A 14,792-nucleotide genomic window follows, 5' to 3' on the forward strand; every position below is an offset into this window, starting at 1 on the left:
CCATGCTTAGGAATTCTGCACCCTGAAACATTCATATCACCCTTCCTAAACTCCTATCTCTAGTCCAGCTACCATTGGAGTTAATAATGCATCACACACGGCTTATGCAAAGCCCCTCTCCCCACTGCTTCTTAAGGCCCTCTGTCCTATGTTTAATACCCATAGCAGCTATCCACTTCCATTGTAGACCCTCAATTATTTAGTTCCCCCTTATAACAACACCATCATAGGCAACCAGAAACCAGATTTTGATCTACTGATAGACAATATTTCCCAAATTTTCTCAGAAACCCTTGTTCAAAATGTAGTTCTTGGGCATAGGCTCCTCAAAATGCAAGTATCCCTGGCAGAATAACACTCCAAAACACAATAAGTCTTAATGTACAATAAGTCTTAATCACTGACTTAATGTCAGTGATTCTGGGAGTCCTTTTCAAGTGCCAGCAAACTAGGAAAAGATGGGGCATACAACACAAGCTTCTGGAGAGCTGGGTCTATGATTGACATATCTCCATATTCATACTCCCAGGAAGGCCCTGCTTTTATTTTGCCCTGTTTATTTTCATATTTTGTTATTTCTTTGGGAAAGGCACACACACTGTACATTGAAAATGTAGCACACATACTGTACATTGAAAATGTAGAAATTTTACATTACTGTCCCAGGTCTCCAGTTTTGAATTTTATATACAATAGATAGCTGGCTTTCCAGAGAGTGAAAGTCCTCTCTGGCTCTCTCTCTCTCTCTCTCTCTCTCTCTCTCTCTCTCTCTTTCTCACACACACACACACACACACACACACACACACACACACACCACACATACACACATCTCCTCATGTAATGTTACAACTAGGAATTCCTTAACGATCATCTATTGCCAGTGTTTCTCAGTTGGAGGCATGTATTAAAATCATCTAGGTCACTTTTTAAAACCACAGACACCTAGGCCTTACTCCATATCTACTGAGGCTCCAACAAGGGGACCTGGGCAACCAGATCTGCAAAAAACGTACCTCCTGTTGCTTCTAATGCACACACTTTGTTGATCTAATTCAAGCTCTTCATTTTAAAAATGTAGAACCTGAAATCCAGGGAGGGAAGGCACTTGTACAAGGTTACACAGCCAGTTAGTGGCAGAACTGACTCCTCAGTCCAATCTTGAAACAGCCAATTCATTGCCTTGACTCACAACTTTGTCCAGAACTGCTCTGTCTCTTGTTGGTTTACAAACTTAAGTGTACCCAACAAAAGCTATAAAAGAAAGGACATGAAGAGAAGAGATAAAGGAAAAACGGGGAGAAGGAAAAAGAAAACACAGTGGATTTCAAACGATTCAAGGGCTTAGATGGGGATAAGAACCTGGGAAGGTCTGAAATTTCCAATACTTACTAACTGGACAGAATCTGCACAGAAACTATTTGAGAGTCACACTGCAAACACTATTGGGAGCTATACGATCCATGAGCTCAGTCACTGTCATGTTTGTATTGCTATTAGTCACCTTAGCTTGGTCTTCCATCCCCCAGTATAATCTCTTCAACTGTCCTAATCCCCAGGCTGTGCTATGTGACACTTTCACCCCACACTGAATCCTACCCAATTTTCTGTCTCTTTGTGGGTCAGACAGGCTTCCATCTATCCTTTCTGTGTTAAAGCTGCTTATGGATGGGCAGAGACAATGTCCCCATGGACCTACTTACATGAGTTAGTTTTCTTTTCAGATTTATTTGGGGAAAGGAGGGAACTGAAAGGCTCCAAAGCTTTTTCTATCAACACATCAATGACATCCCAATCGAGAGGAGGGATTTTTTAGCTGTCACAATTGTCTGTTTGAAATAGGATTCTGAAAGAAATCAAGCTATTATAAATTCAAGATTAAGAAAAAATGGCTAGGGGACACGTAGCATCGATTACTCAACCACCTTAACCTTCTGCCAATAACCCCTACTGTGTGCATTTGTGATTTCTGCCCTTCTGTGCTTTTATAGCAGAGGTCATATAATTATGCTGAAGTCATTTTATACATAGATTTTGGCTCCTCCATTGCATTCCCTAGAGTATCTTTCACATACCTTCTCTGCTCAGTCAAGCCCCCTCTACTCAATCTTGCCTCCCACCTTACTGAAAACAAAGTCATTCTAAGTGAGCGCCATAGAATTCCCTTCTCCCTACATTTCTATGCAACATTCTGTTCCCTTTTTTTATCACTTACCTTCTCTGAAACAACTGCCTCTGTCCATATACTTGTCCTTTCCTTAACCTCCAGCCCTCCGGCTTCTTAGTTCCACCACTCTCCTATACTCTTCTACTTTCATCAGTAAACCCATGAAATGAAATGACAGTTGTAGAGCATATAGCACAGTTCATGGCACAGAATACATGCTTGATGACACTGTAGGTTTTCTCAAACATAAGCAAGCATATGTGTGCACCCATGCATGTGTATACACACACACACACACAAACACACAGGGTCAACTCGAATGACTTTCCCTCTTTCATTCTTTACCTCTTTGTGGCATTTGACACTGTTGACCACTCTCCTTCCATCTCTGAAGTTTTTTCTCTTTTCCTCCTATCCCCTCAAAATATAGTCACAGCCCAAGGTTCACAATGGAAATCCCTTATCTCTCTACATTGTCTCTCCCATAGAGCACTGCTACTCAAACCATAGTCCATGTACCAGTGCCGATCCTCACACTGTTAGTTAGTAGTCCACAATGATATAAGAGTCTTGTCCAGAATCACTCACATCACTAAGCACATAGATTAGTTCAGCTGGTATTTTTTGGTAACAAAGCTTTCTCAATGAAGTAAACAGTGTATTGATTTACATTCTGCCAAAAGTGTCTCCTCTCCTCACGGTCTGGTGCCATGAGTACTATTGCCTTTGAGGTCCTTGACATTGTTATGGCTTCAGTACTGCCTCTATTCAACATCTCTAACCCCAGCTTCTCCCTAGAGCTCCAAACCTGCATCTCTAGCTGCGTTAGATCCCAACCACCATCAACAACCTGGATATTACATTAGCTCTTTAAACTCAACAAGTCAAAAATGAAACTCATGCCTAAAATCCTTTTTGAAACAAATAAACAAAACTACACGTCTGCAGATATGTCTTTTAATATAAATTTTAATCATATGCATAATATGTAAATTCATTTTCCTTATAAAAATTTTTGAAGTTACAGATAAGACTCATTTTGCGTACCATCAACAGTCAAGGTCCACTCCTCTCCTCCTCAGGAATAACCCTTGTTGACAGTTTAGATTTTGGTATACTTCTAGATCTTTCTCTACACATTTATATATATATATATATATATATATATATATATATATATACACACACAGAATATGTACTTATAGAAAACGGCATTTGGGTTTTTTAATCTCAGTGTTATATTGCAATGTATCATTCTCAAATTGTTCTTTTCAATCAACAGAATATTCTGTAGATCTTTCCATGTCAATCTACATAGATATGTCTCATTCTCTTTTTTTAAGTGCTGAAAACTATTCTATGGAAAAGACATCCACAGCTTATTTAGCCATTTCCTATTGATGGACCTTGTGTCAGAGACACTATGTCCTCATAGCAGTGAAAATAGACCCACTCTATTTTCCTCCTGGGTACAGAAAAAGTTACAGGTGGACAATATGACTAGTTCTGGTCAATGGAATGTGGATGGAAGCGATACATTCTACTTCTAAGCCTTGGTGCTAAAATACAACAAGTTCCTCGGCTCTCTCTCTTTCCCTTCTATTGTGACCATGGGGGCCATGTGTGGAAGATGGTGGTATTACAAGATGTGTGAAACTGGATCTCTGAATGACTGTGAGGAGTAGATGATCCCTCACTGACTGCATTGGACCATCTGAGCAAACAATATATCATTGCCATATGAATGAACAATATATCTTTATGGCATTAAGTCACTGAGATTTTAGGGTTGCTCATTACAATATCTATTATTATCCTAACCAATATATACCTTTAGGTTGTTTTTGAATTTTAGTCACTTCAAACAATGTCACAATGAACAACTTTTGCACATGTCCAGTTGTTTTCCTGTGATAAATTCCTTTCTACACTTTATCCTCTGCTCTGGCTCAAACCTCATGGTCATTGTTAACTATTCCCAATTTTTGCCCTCCTCCCCATCCAATTAGTTTCAAAGTTTTGGTAATTTTTACTTGATAATGTCTCTTACATTTCTCCTTCTCCCACCCCGGTAATATCAACCGAGGTCAAGGCCTCAACCTCCTATCTGGTCTCACTGCCTCAGTCCTCTACCCACTCTAATCGATTCTCACAACCATAGATGATCTAAATTTCATAAACCTCCACTTTGATCAAGAAATGATCATTAGGGCTTCCCTGGTGGTGCAGTGGTTGAGAGTCCGCCTGCCGATGCAGGGGACATGGGTTCGTACCCCGGTCCGGGAAGATCCCTCATGCCGTGGAGCGGCTGGGCCCGTGAGCCATGGCCGCTGAGCCTGCGCGTCCGGAGCCTGTGTGCTCCGCAATGGGAGAGGCCACAACAGTGAGAGGCCCGCGTAACGCAAAAAAAAAAAAAAAAAAAAGAAAGAAAGAAATGATCATTAGCTCCTCATTCCATATAAGATAAAATATAAACTCCTTGACGTGCCACTTAAGGTCACAATCTAGTCCCTTTCTACCTTCCAACTTTGACATTAGTTACTTCCCCAAAGAAACTCCATTTCAATCAGAAATACCTTCCCATAAATCTGAATTTGCTGCCTATATTTACAATGCTGCTTTTTTCCTCCCCTTCTTTATTTATCTGAGTCCTACTATCTTTTAGGACCAATATCATACCCTCTCTCTTCTGTGAAACTATTTCTGACCAGTTTACCTCACTGGAATCTCCAAGTCCACAAATTCCTTCAGCACCTTTATTTCCTCATTTGGCTCATGGACACTCTCTGGTTTTTAACCTTTTGAGCAATGTTTCATATCACCACCCACATCAAGACCTTTCTGTAGAATAATATAGCTTTCCTGCCTCACGACATCATCTGTTCTGAGATTTTCTACCATACATCTATTTTCTGCCCACTTAGGAGTCCTGTGTTACCTCCTTTTTGTCTCTCTTCCACCGCTCATAGTTCTCCTTTTCGTACTTTTTTTCATAAATATTCTCATATCTTCAAGCACAGCTGCTCTTTCTCTTCTGGCTCTTTTCCACTGATTCTCTCATCTCTTGTCCAAATTAGGGTCAAATGGGTAAGGGTGGAAGATTATAACTGTTGCTACTTCAAGGAAAGTGGGAGCAGCAAAGATTTTGTGGTCATGTGTGAGAGTTCTTGGGAATTTCATAAAAGAGGGCAGAGCTTAGGTATAAAAATGGGTAAAAGTCACCCCAGGAGTTCCAGATGAAAGAAATGGATGAAGCAGTCTGGGGAAGGGAAAAACCGAGGCAGAAATTGAAGCAGCTATGCGACTAGGTTCTTGTATGGAGAAAACAGGCTGGATGGAAACTAAGGACCAAGTGTTTAGGAGGTGAAAATGTTACCACTCCTATGTATCCAAGAATCTATGATGGCCTTAACATTTTCTTCTTTGTTATGTTCGTGATTCAACCAAAAGCTCTAATGGTTGATGAGTGTAAAAGTAGTGCTGATGCAACCAAATTAACAAATTGACAGCCATGTACTTTAAAGTGAAATTAAACATGATAAAAAAAATGTGCATCATCTTCTAAAGTCCTTGAAAGTGCCAGAAGTCCTATTCAGAAGCTCTACTGAAGCCTTCACCTTATTTTATCCCACTCCTAATTAAACCAGCTTCTCTTCAAGTACCAGCATTAAAACCCACATCTTATTCAACTTTGTAATTCATTATATTTAATTATTAGTACAACATTATTTCTCATACTAATTTTTATAACAAATGTATAGCATTTCAGCTATGTCACAGGACAAATTGGATTTATGGATGCACCTATAAAAGTGCCCATCTTTAGCAAGTTCCTGATATAAAATGCACTCTAAGTTCTAAGCAACCGCCTTACAACCCACCTTTAAAGACACCACCGAGTCTTTACTTTTCTATATGTTTGTTTCTTCCCTCATCAAATAGTCCATTTGAACCTCAAAGTTAGGGAACTTGCCATTTTCATCTCTTATTCCTCCCCAGTGTTTCCTCAACACTAGGCCAGGCATACTGCTCACATCTTCTCCAAAGAAGAGGACAGGGTTCAAATAAGAATTCAGCTAACTGGAAAAATAAAACTATGTTCTCCATAATTGTTCCCTTCACTTTCTCTCTTCCTTCACCACCACTTCTTAAAAGAGTAGTCTGTCAGGACAAGTCTTTCTACCTCTCTGACTTAGTTTGCACACCTGTATCCTGGGGACACAGTAGTTTACATAATTGATGTAAAATGTTGAGGACAATGTCTGGCTATTTAATGAAAGTAGTCCATCATTATTATCTCTCTTCCTGGCTATCACTGAATTACTATTACAGATAGTGCAAGTCAGACTACCTCCCCCAGGTGTGCTAGAGTGAGAAAAGAATTAAGCACCACTGTCTGAGATGATGCCTCCATGGATTTCAGAGTTTAGTTTTCATAACTGCCTTGAGGATCCCTGGACTCAGGAGTGCTCCCTAGTTTTGATTTGCAGAGAAATCTTTATGCCCAGTAAAGTCACACAGAAAGAGGGGAATTCCCAGCATGCATAAATTCAGATGCTCCCAGGAAGGATTCATACCCTACAGGATAACATTCTCTCTATTCTGGGGCTGGGGCTGCTTTAAGGAAAGTAGGAGCTTTTCCAAAACCAAAGGAGTCAGTAAGTCTGTGGACCTTACTCTCCAGATGGGAGCTCCTAAACTGTAATTGATTGCTTACCCTATCAGAAACAAAAGACACCCTCATATATGTATCTTCATTTATGTGTATATTATATAAACCACAGTAAAATATACAAAAATAAATACTAAATATGAGATACAGATTAAAAGCATCTGTTACTAATCATTGTACCTCACTGTGCAAGACCCTCAGGGCAAGGTTCATTGTTATTAGAATGTTTATAAATCCATATTTCAAAGTAAAAACAAAAGGGTAATCTCTCAGTCTCCACTTCCTTCCCTCCCATTTGTGTCTCAGCCCCCTTGGCCTGGGCTGCTTCTGGCACAGTTCTACTGAATATGCTCTCTGTAAGGTCACCAAAACCCCAAGTACTGAATCAAGTGGGCCCTGCTCCTATCATCATCTTTCTTGACCTCTGTGCAGTATTTGACACTGTGAACAAGACCTTTCATCTCTCCAAGTTTTCCTTCTATCTCTCTCATTATTCATTCTCCTCCTTCAACAACTTCTCTTCCTGTGCCTATCCCTTAAATGTTGCTGTTTCTAGAGGTCCTATTCATAATGCCCTTTTCATATGTCTGCAAACTTTCCCAGGGAAATCTTTTCCACTCCCATGGCCACAACTACTACATTAATGATACATACATTTTAATCTCCAACCTACACATCTCTCCTCTACTCTAGACCCATGTGTTCAACTATCTACTGGATTTCTTCAACTGATCTCTATTAATGGCCCTGTCATCTATCAAGTCACCTAAACTGGAAATCTGGGAGTCACACAAAACTTTCTCTTCTCCCCGGTAAGCACATTCAATTGGCCACAAGGTACTATTATAATCTTCTTTATAATTGCCTCTTAATCATATTCCTTCCTCATTATTTCCACTGTCACTGCCTTTGTTCCAACACTTATCACCTCTCACTTGGATTTTTGACAGGCTTCTAATCAGTCTCCCTGCATTCATTCTTGCCTCTTTCCAAACTGTCCTCCATGTATTTGCTGGAGTGAATTTTATCAGTTGTCAATAATATTATGTCACTCTTCTGTCCACAAATATTCAATGCTAAATCCAAGCTCTTTAAGGAGGTCCTTCATAATCACCCTAATTTACCTTTTTAGCAAGATCACCTGACATTGCTTCAGTCAAACTGAACTTCTTGCAGATCCTTGAACACTCTATGACCCTTTACATTTCTGTTTCTTTACAAATACTGTTTCTTATGCCTGGAATGACTTTTTCTCTTTCTTTGAAACATAGCTCAAATGTCACCTCCTTTGTGAACACTTCTCTGGTTCCCCTGCAGCAAAGATAGATTATTTCTCTTCTGAGTTAGCATTTTGTCTAGGCAACTAATCATCACACTTATTACTCTGTATTTCAGTGATTTGTGTGTGGCCTTGTCTTAAAGAGAGATCTGTCTGTACAGCTGTAGTTGCATTGAAGGCAGTAAATTGTATGTTATGTGTCTTTATACCTTCAGTACCTATTACAATGCCTGGCACAGAGTAGATGCTCAATAGACTTTTGGTGAAAGGATGAATATGGTTAGCTGCCTAGAAAGGCACTAAACCAAAAAAAAAAACATAATAAAACAACCCCCTACCCAGAGTTGCATGTATGCATTGAGACCCATGAATTAGTTGGTACTCAAACATCTGGGGTCACAGTCAATGGCTATATGAACTGTATTCTAAAGGTGCCTAGGGCAATAATGGAGGATTCTATAGCAGCAACCAGAACTACAATAACTAAGAAACTAAGTTACTTAGTTACTTATGGCACTGTGGTATTCCTTTTTATTCTTTAGTACATTCATGCTCGGCAGCACTGAAGAAGAAAAACACTAACCCTTAAGTCTAGTGGTGGAAGTGGGAGTGGAAGGGGGAGTGAGGATTAGCTGACTCCTTCAGTCTCATTCACACTTTTTGGTTTCCATGGAGGAGAGAGAGAGCACACGTGTGATGTCGTCAAGACTACAAAATCTTTCCTCGTCATTCTTGTCTCCAAAGAAGTCAAACCTCTTTTAAGAACTCTATCCTCTGACTTACACTCACCAACATTCACTAGTCACACAAAAAAGAACCTTTATCAGGGGATGAAAATCTATGATATTTCAGTATGTAGTCAGCCAATCTAGTCACCTCTTTTATCATCATACCAGAAGTATGTCTTGATGAAGCTTCATATAGCACAGAAGAAACAGATTTACAGAGAAAGAGTAAAAATCTAACCTGAACTCAGCAGAAAGAAAATGGTTAACGGCAAAGAGTGAGTCATCCCTACAAGCACTACCATAGCTAGTGGTACCTAGGAAAACATGGACATCCATGCAAATATCACCTATGCTTGCTGACTGACTTTGTTGTCAGTGCTCTATATTCTCTCTGTATTGATTAATACTAGGGGGAAGGTTCAATGAGGGCCCAGAAAAGCAGAATGTGATCCTTTGCCATGAATCATGGATATGTTGAAGCCCTAACACTTAATGTGATGGCATTTGGAGGTGGGGACTCTGGAAGGTAATTAGATTTAGATGAGGTCATGAGCATGGAGGCGTTAATGCCCTTTAAAGAAGAGACACCAGAGAGCTTGCTCTCTCTTCACCATATGAGTACATAGTGAGAAGGCAGCCATCTGCAAGCCAGGAAGAGAGCTCTCGCCAGAACCCAACCATCTTGATCTCAGACTTCCAGCCTACAGAACTGTGAGAAATAAACTTATATTGTTTAAGCCACACAGTCTATGGCATTTTGTTATGGCAACCCAAGCTGACTAAGACATCCCCCTAGGCTTTCCCACAGGTTACAACCCCAAGTAATTAGCGGTGGGTTAATTTAGTGTATACTGTGTGCTCCCAGTTCCCTCAACTCTTCCATTTCTCAAGAAGCTCAGGAAAAGTTTCAAAATGCATTAAAATCACTTCTTGATCCCCTTGTTGTCCTCCTCTAGGCTATGAACAATTTAAATAATGTCCATTCTTATGCCTTTTATTCCTAAAGTTGTACAGAAGTTTGCAGATTGGGCAAAGTTCTCCTCCACTCCAAGCCCCTATTTCTTCTATGAAGAAGTTGTGGAGTAGAATAAGGCTGCAGTTCTGTGCTGCAGTTGGAATAAAGCATAAGAAAGGATTTTAAAAGGAAAGAATGGCAAGGCAAGAATGGGAGGAAGTGGTTAATGGGAGGGGGAGGCAGTATTGATAAAGAGCAGATGTCTTCTACCACAGGTATGGAGTGTACAGCAAATAGTAGGAATGGCAGTGGCTAATGTAATGCCCTTCTATCACTTCTAGAGACCCGAACACAATTTGTAGTAAAAACTATTCTCCCCAGAACTTTATTGATTTAGAAAGTATCCACTTGAAGGATCCAATGGTAATGAATCATAGTTGGTATTTACCTCACAGGGCTGTTGGGTAAATTAAATGAAATGATATATGGAAAGGGTTTAGCATGGCTTATAGTAATCACTCCATAAATTGGAGCTGTTGTTGTAGTTGTTGTTGCTGGTGGTGGTGGTGTTTAAATTAAGCTTTCCTTGCCATGGTAACTGTGTTCCTGGCAATGTTAGGTTTGCTCTGAGTCAGTTTTGTGGTGACATCAGTTTTGGTAGTGAGCGGATACAAGTGAGTTGATAGCAGTCCTGGAAAATAACCTGACAAACGGAGAAGCAAGAAATAGATGAAATGTACCAACCATCCTGCTACATGAGCTTAAGAGTCATCAGTGACATCTCTCTCTCTCTCTCTCTCTCTCTCACACACACACACACACACACACACACACACACACACACATACACACACTCAATCTACCACCAAGCTCTATTTATTTATCCTCTTAAATATCTCTTGATTAGATACATAACTGTTCTCCCAACTTCTCTTATTCCTCCCTCATAGTCCATTCTTCACAAAAAAGGTCAGTGTAATCTGCTTAGCATGTAAATTATGACATCCCATTGACGATAAAAATTTGAACACATGCATTTACCTCCACTCCTTTGGCAAACTCACTAAAATGACAGTAATTTGGGGAGAGATGACGATAACAATATAATTTTTGAAGCTAGAAAATAGAAATACAAGTAAAACTGCCTTAGCAGACCTAAGGAAATTGAATCCAAAGTGGGGAAAGTTGATAAGCTACACAATTCAAAACAAAAAACTTCCAAAGGCTCAGCAATTGGTGGTAGAAGTACTTCTGTAAGTGAAGGTGAACATGAGGCTGAAAAGGAGAATATTGCTTGAAATTTTTAGTAAGCAGTTAGATCCCAAGATCCCCTCTACAACTTCTCTGCCCTCCCCCCCCAGAAGATGTGAGGTTTATTCTCTGGAGAAGAGTAAAACAGAGGTTTTCTGGACTGGGGGAACATTGAGCACAGTTGAGGCAGAGGTACTATATGGGAAAGAGAAAAATGAAAAATTTTACGTTTTGATTGTTGAGACTTCTAGCCCTTTATCCCACTTGGTTCTCAGAATGCTAGCAGTCAGACTTACAACCGTCAGGCAGGGTATTGGAATATTACTCTTTGGCAATATGAGAAATTCAAGAAAAGCCTTCAAGATGCTTGCATAAGGGGTTGTCCAATGAAATGACTCAGCCAGATCATATTGCAGTGAAGCCCATTGTGGTAAATAGACCCTAAGGTAATATTCAATGAGTCCCACTTCCTGATATTCATATCTTTGTGTAATTCTCTTTTTTTGAATGCTGTTGGACCTGTGACTTGCTTCTAACTAAAAGAATATGGCAAAGGTGATGAGATATATTCCCATCGTTAAGTTATGCTATATAAGGTTCTGCTGAGAAAGGGTCTCTTCTTCTGGGCTAGATGAAATAAGAGCTCATGCTGGGTAAGCCCACATGGCAAGGAACTGCCAGTAGCCTTAAGGAACTGTGGGTGGCCTCTAAGACCTAAGGGTGACCTTCAGCCAACAGCTAGCAATAAGCCAGGGCCCTCAGTTATACAGGCACAAGGAAATAAATTCTGCCAAAAACCTGAATGAGCCTGAAAGAAAATTCTTCCCCAGTCAAATTTTTAGACAAGAATGCATCCTGACCAACACTTTTATTCAGTCTGTGAGACCCTGAACAGAAGACCCAGCAGTGTCAGGCTCTTGATGCATAGAAACTGTGACATAATCAGTGTGTCTTATTTTAAACCACAAAGTTTGTGGTAATTTGTTACACAGCAATTGAAAATTAGCGCACTCATAGTCTACAAGTCTCAACTAAGCACTCTGATCTTCTAATCACATTTTTTAGGAACCTACTCATAAATATGAGCAGAAAGCCAAGGATGCTGCGGTATTTAAGGAAAGCCTCTGATATCAAGGATAGAGATCTAAACCAACAAATAAACAAAAAATTTAAAAGAAATATAGAGAAAAAAATAACCATTATTATCCTCAAAGAGAATCAAGAAGCTATTGCATCCACCAACCAAGAATAGGATGATATATAAAGGGAAGAAAAGGATACTCAGAGAACAAAAACTTACTCTTAAAAATTCCTGATCTTGAATTTCTTATTAGAAAGTGTTGTATAATAAGGAATTTGTCTGGTCTCTACCCCAGGTTCCTGGGAAGGAGCTTCTAAACCCTTGGAATTTCTTGAGTGATAGGAGTGTTTTGTTATTCATGGTAGACCTCTGGGACTGTGCCTGAATTTATGCTAATGAAGTGACTGATGGTGGGCCTCTAGATAGTTTCAGAATGGGCGCTGCTCATGCTCGAATGACCAACCACATGATTAGAGAGGTAGGGCTTTGAGTCAGATTATATAAGCCCAACTTGATATCTGGGGAGGGAAGGGGGAGCTGGAGAATGAGTTCAATAATTCAATCAAACATGTCTGTATCATGAAACCACAATAAAACTCTGGACACCAAAGTTCAGGTGAGCTTCCTGGTTGGTGAATACATTGATATGCCAGGAAAATGACGCATACTGATCCCATGGAGTCAGGGGAGGGAGGGTATGGAAGCTCCACTTTTGGGACCCTCCCAGACCTCAACCTATGGGTCTCCTCAATTGACTAGTCCTGATTTGCATCCTTTATAATAAAAATGTAATTGTAAATATAGCACTTTCCTGAGTTCTGTGAGTTCTTCTAGGGAATTACCAAATCTGAGGGGGTACTGGGAAGCCCTAAGTTTGTAGTCAGTTTGTCAGAAATGTGAGTAACCTGGGGACCCCTGAATTTGTGGCTGGTATATGAAAAGAGAGCAATTTTGTTGGGAACTATGCACCTAACCAGTGAAGTCTGTGCTAACTCTGGATAGTTAGTGTCAGAATTGCATTGTAGTATTGCAGAAGGGTTGGAAGATAAAACTGAGGAAATCTCCTAGCAGTAGAGCAAACAGACAAAGAGAAACAGAAAATAAAATATACGCAAATTATAAGATCAGTCCAGGAAGTCCAACATAAAAATAATATGACTTCCAGAAAAAGAAGTCAGAAAAATTGGAGAGAAAAATATGAAGTAAATAACTCAAGAAAATTTATCAGAATTAAAAGATAGTTTTAAAATTTATCAGAATTAAAAGACAGTTTTAAAATTTAAAGGGTCCACAAAAATGCCCAGCACAATGGAAGACAAGCACTAAGGTATATCAGTGTGACATTGTACATTAAAGGCAAAACAAAGAACCTAACAACTTCCAGAGAAGAAAAAAATTAAAGGTCACTTATAAGAGATCAGATATAAGAATGGCTTCAGGTTTCTCAAAAGTTAGGAACTAGAGGCAACGAAGCAATGCTTTCAAAATTATTAGGGATATTGCAGGATGAGTGCAGTGCCACAGATCTAGAGAGCAAATAAGTCATGTTGGAGAAATTCAAAAGGATATTTCCCAGAAGATGAAATTGATAGAAGAGCCAATGTTCTCAATCTTTCAATCTTCACATATTAGGAGAAGATTTAGTCAGTTGGAGAACAGGTTATACATGAAGTAATGTTAAGTATATAGAAAATTAAGAAATTGAATAAACAAGCCAATTATCAGCTCCATTAAAAACAAACAGATATGCAAGAAAGGAAAGGTAATCATAGCATGCTACATAACTCGACTGTGAATAGAATTTCCATAGTAATAATAATGTAAACACTGAATATGGACATAATCAAATTATGACATAAACTATACCGGGAGAGTGGTGAAATGGGAAGTTTGTGTTTGTGTGTGCATGGGAGTTGATGGTGATGACGAGCCAAACTCTCCTTTTCCATAGAATGCTTTAATCTGAAAATTATGTATTAGCTTTATAAGTATGTTATTTGGCTAAAGGAGTTCAAAGTAGTTGCCTTTGAGGAGTAGATAATGGGGGGAGGGGACACTGACAGCTGTGACAAATAACTATTTGTTTCTTTAAACTGCATATAAAGTAAAAATTTTAGAAAATAAAAACTACTTTTAAAAGAAAATTCAAATCAGATTATGTCACCAAATTGCTTAAAACTCCTAGTAGTTTACCATTACAATTAGAATAAAATCCTAACTCTTCCCCCATGACATATATGACTCATCATGATCTGAATCATGCCTAACTATCTTACTTCATCTCATACCACTCCCCTGCTCCACTAATATCTAGACTCTAGGCCCTGTGGTCTACTTTCTCTTCCTCAAACACAACAAACTTGTCTCCATCTCAGAGCCTTTGTGCTTGCTGTTCCCTCTGCCAGGAATCACTCTCCCCAGATCTTTGCATGGCTGGATCCTTCTTTTCATTCAGGACTCAGCTAAAAGCTGCCCCTTTAGAGATGCCTTCCACAGTCAAACAAATCCAAACTGAGGGACAGTCTAAAAGTCAACTGACCTGGACTCTTCAAAAATGTCAATGTCATGAAAGAGAAATAAAAGCTGGGACTAGTCTACATTAAAGGAAACTAAAGAGACAAGAACAATTACATGCAATTTATGATTTGACTATTTCTAT

Source organism: Pseudorca crassidens, chromosome X (genome assembly GCF_039906515.1).
Source record: "Pseudorca crassidens isolate mPseCra1 chromosome X, mPseCra1.hap1, whole genome shotgun sequence".
NCBI classification, from domain to species: domain Eukaryota; kingdom Metazoa; phylum Chordata; class Mammalia; order Artiodactyla; family Delphinidae; genus Pseudorca; species Pseudorca crassidens.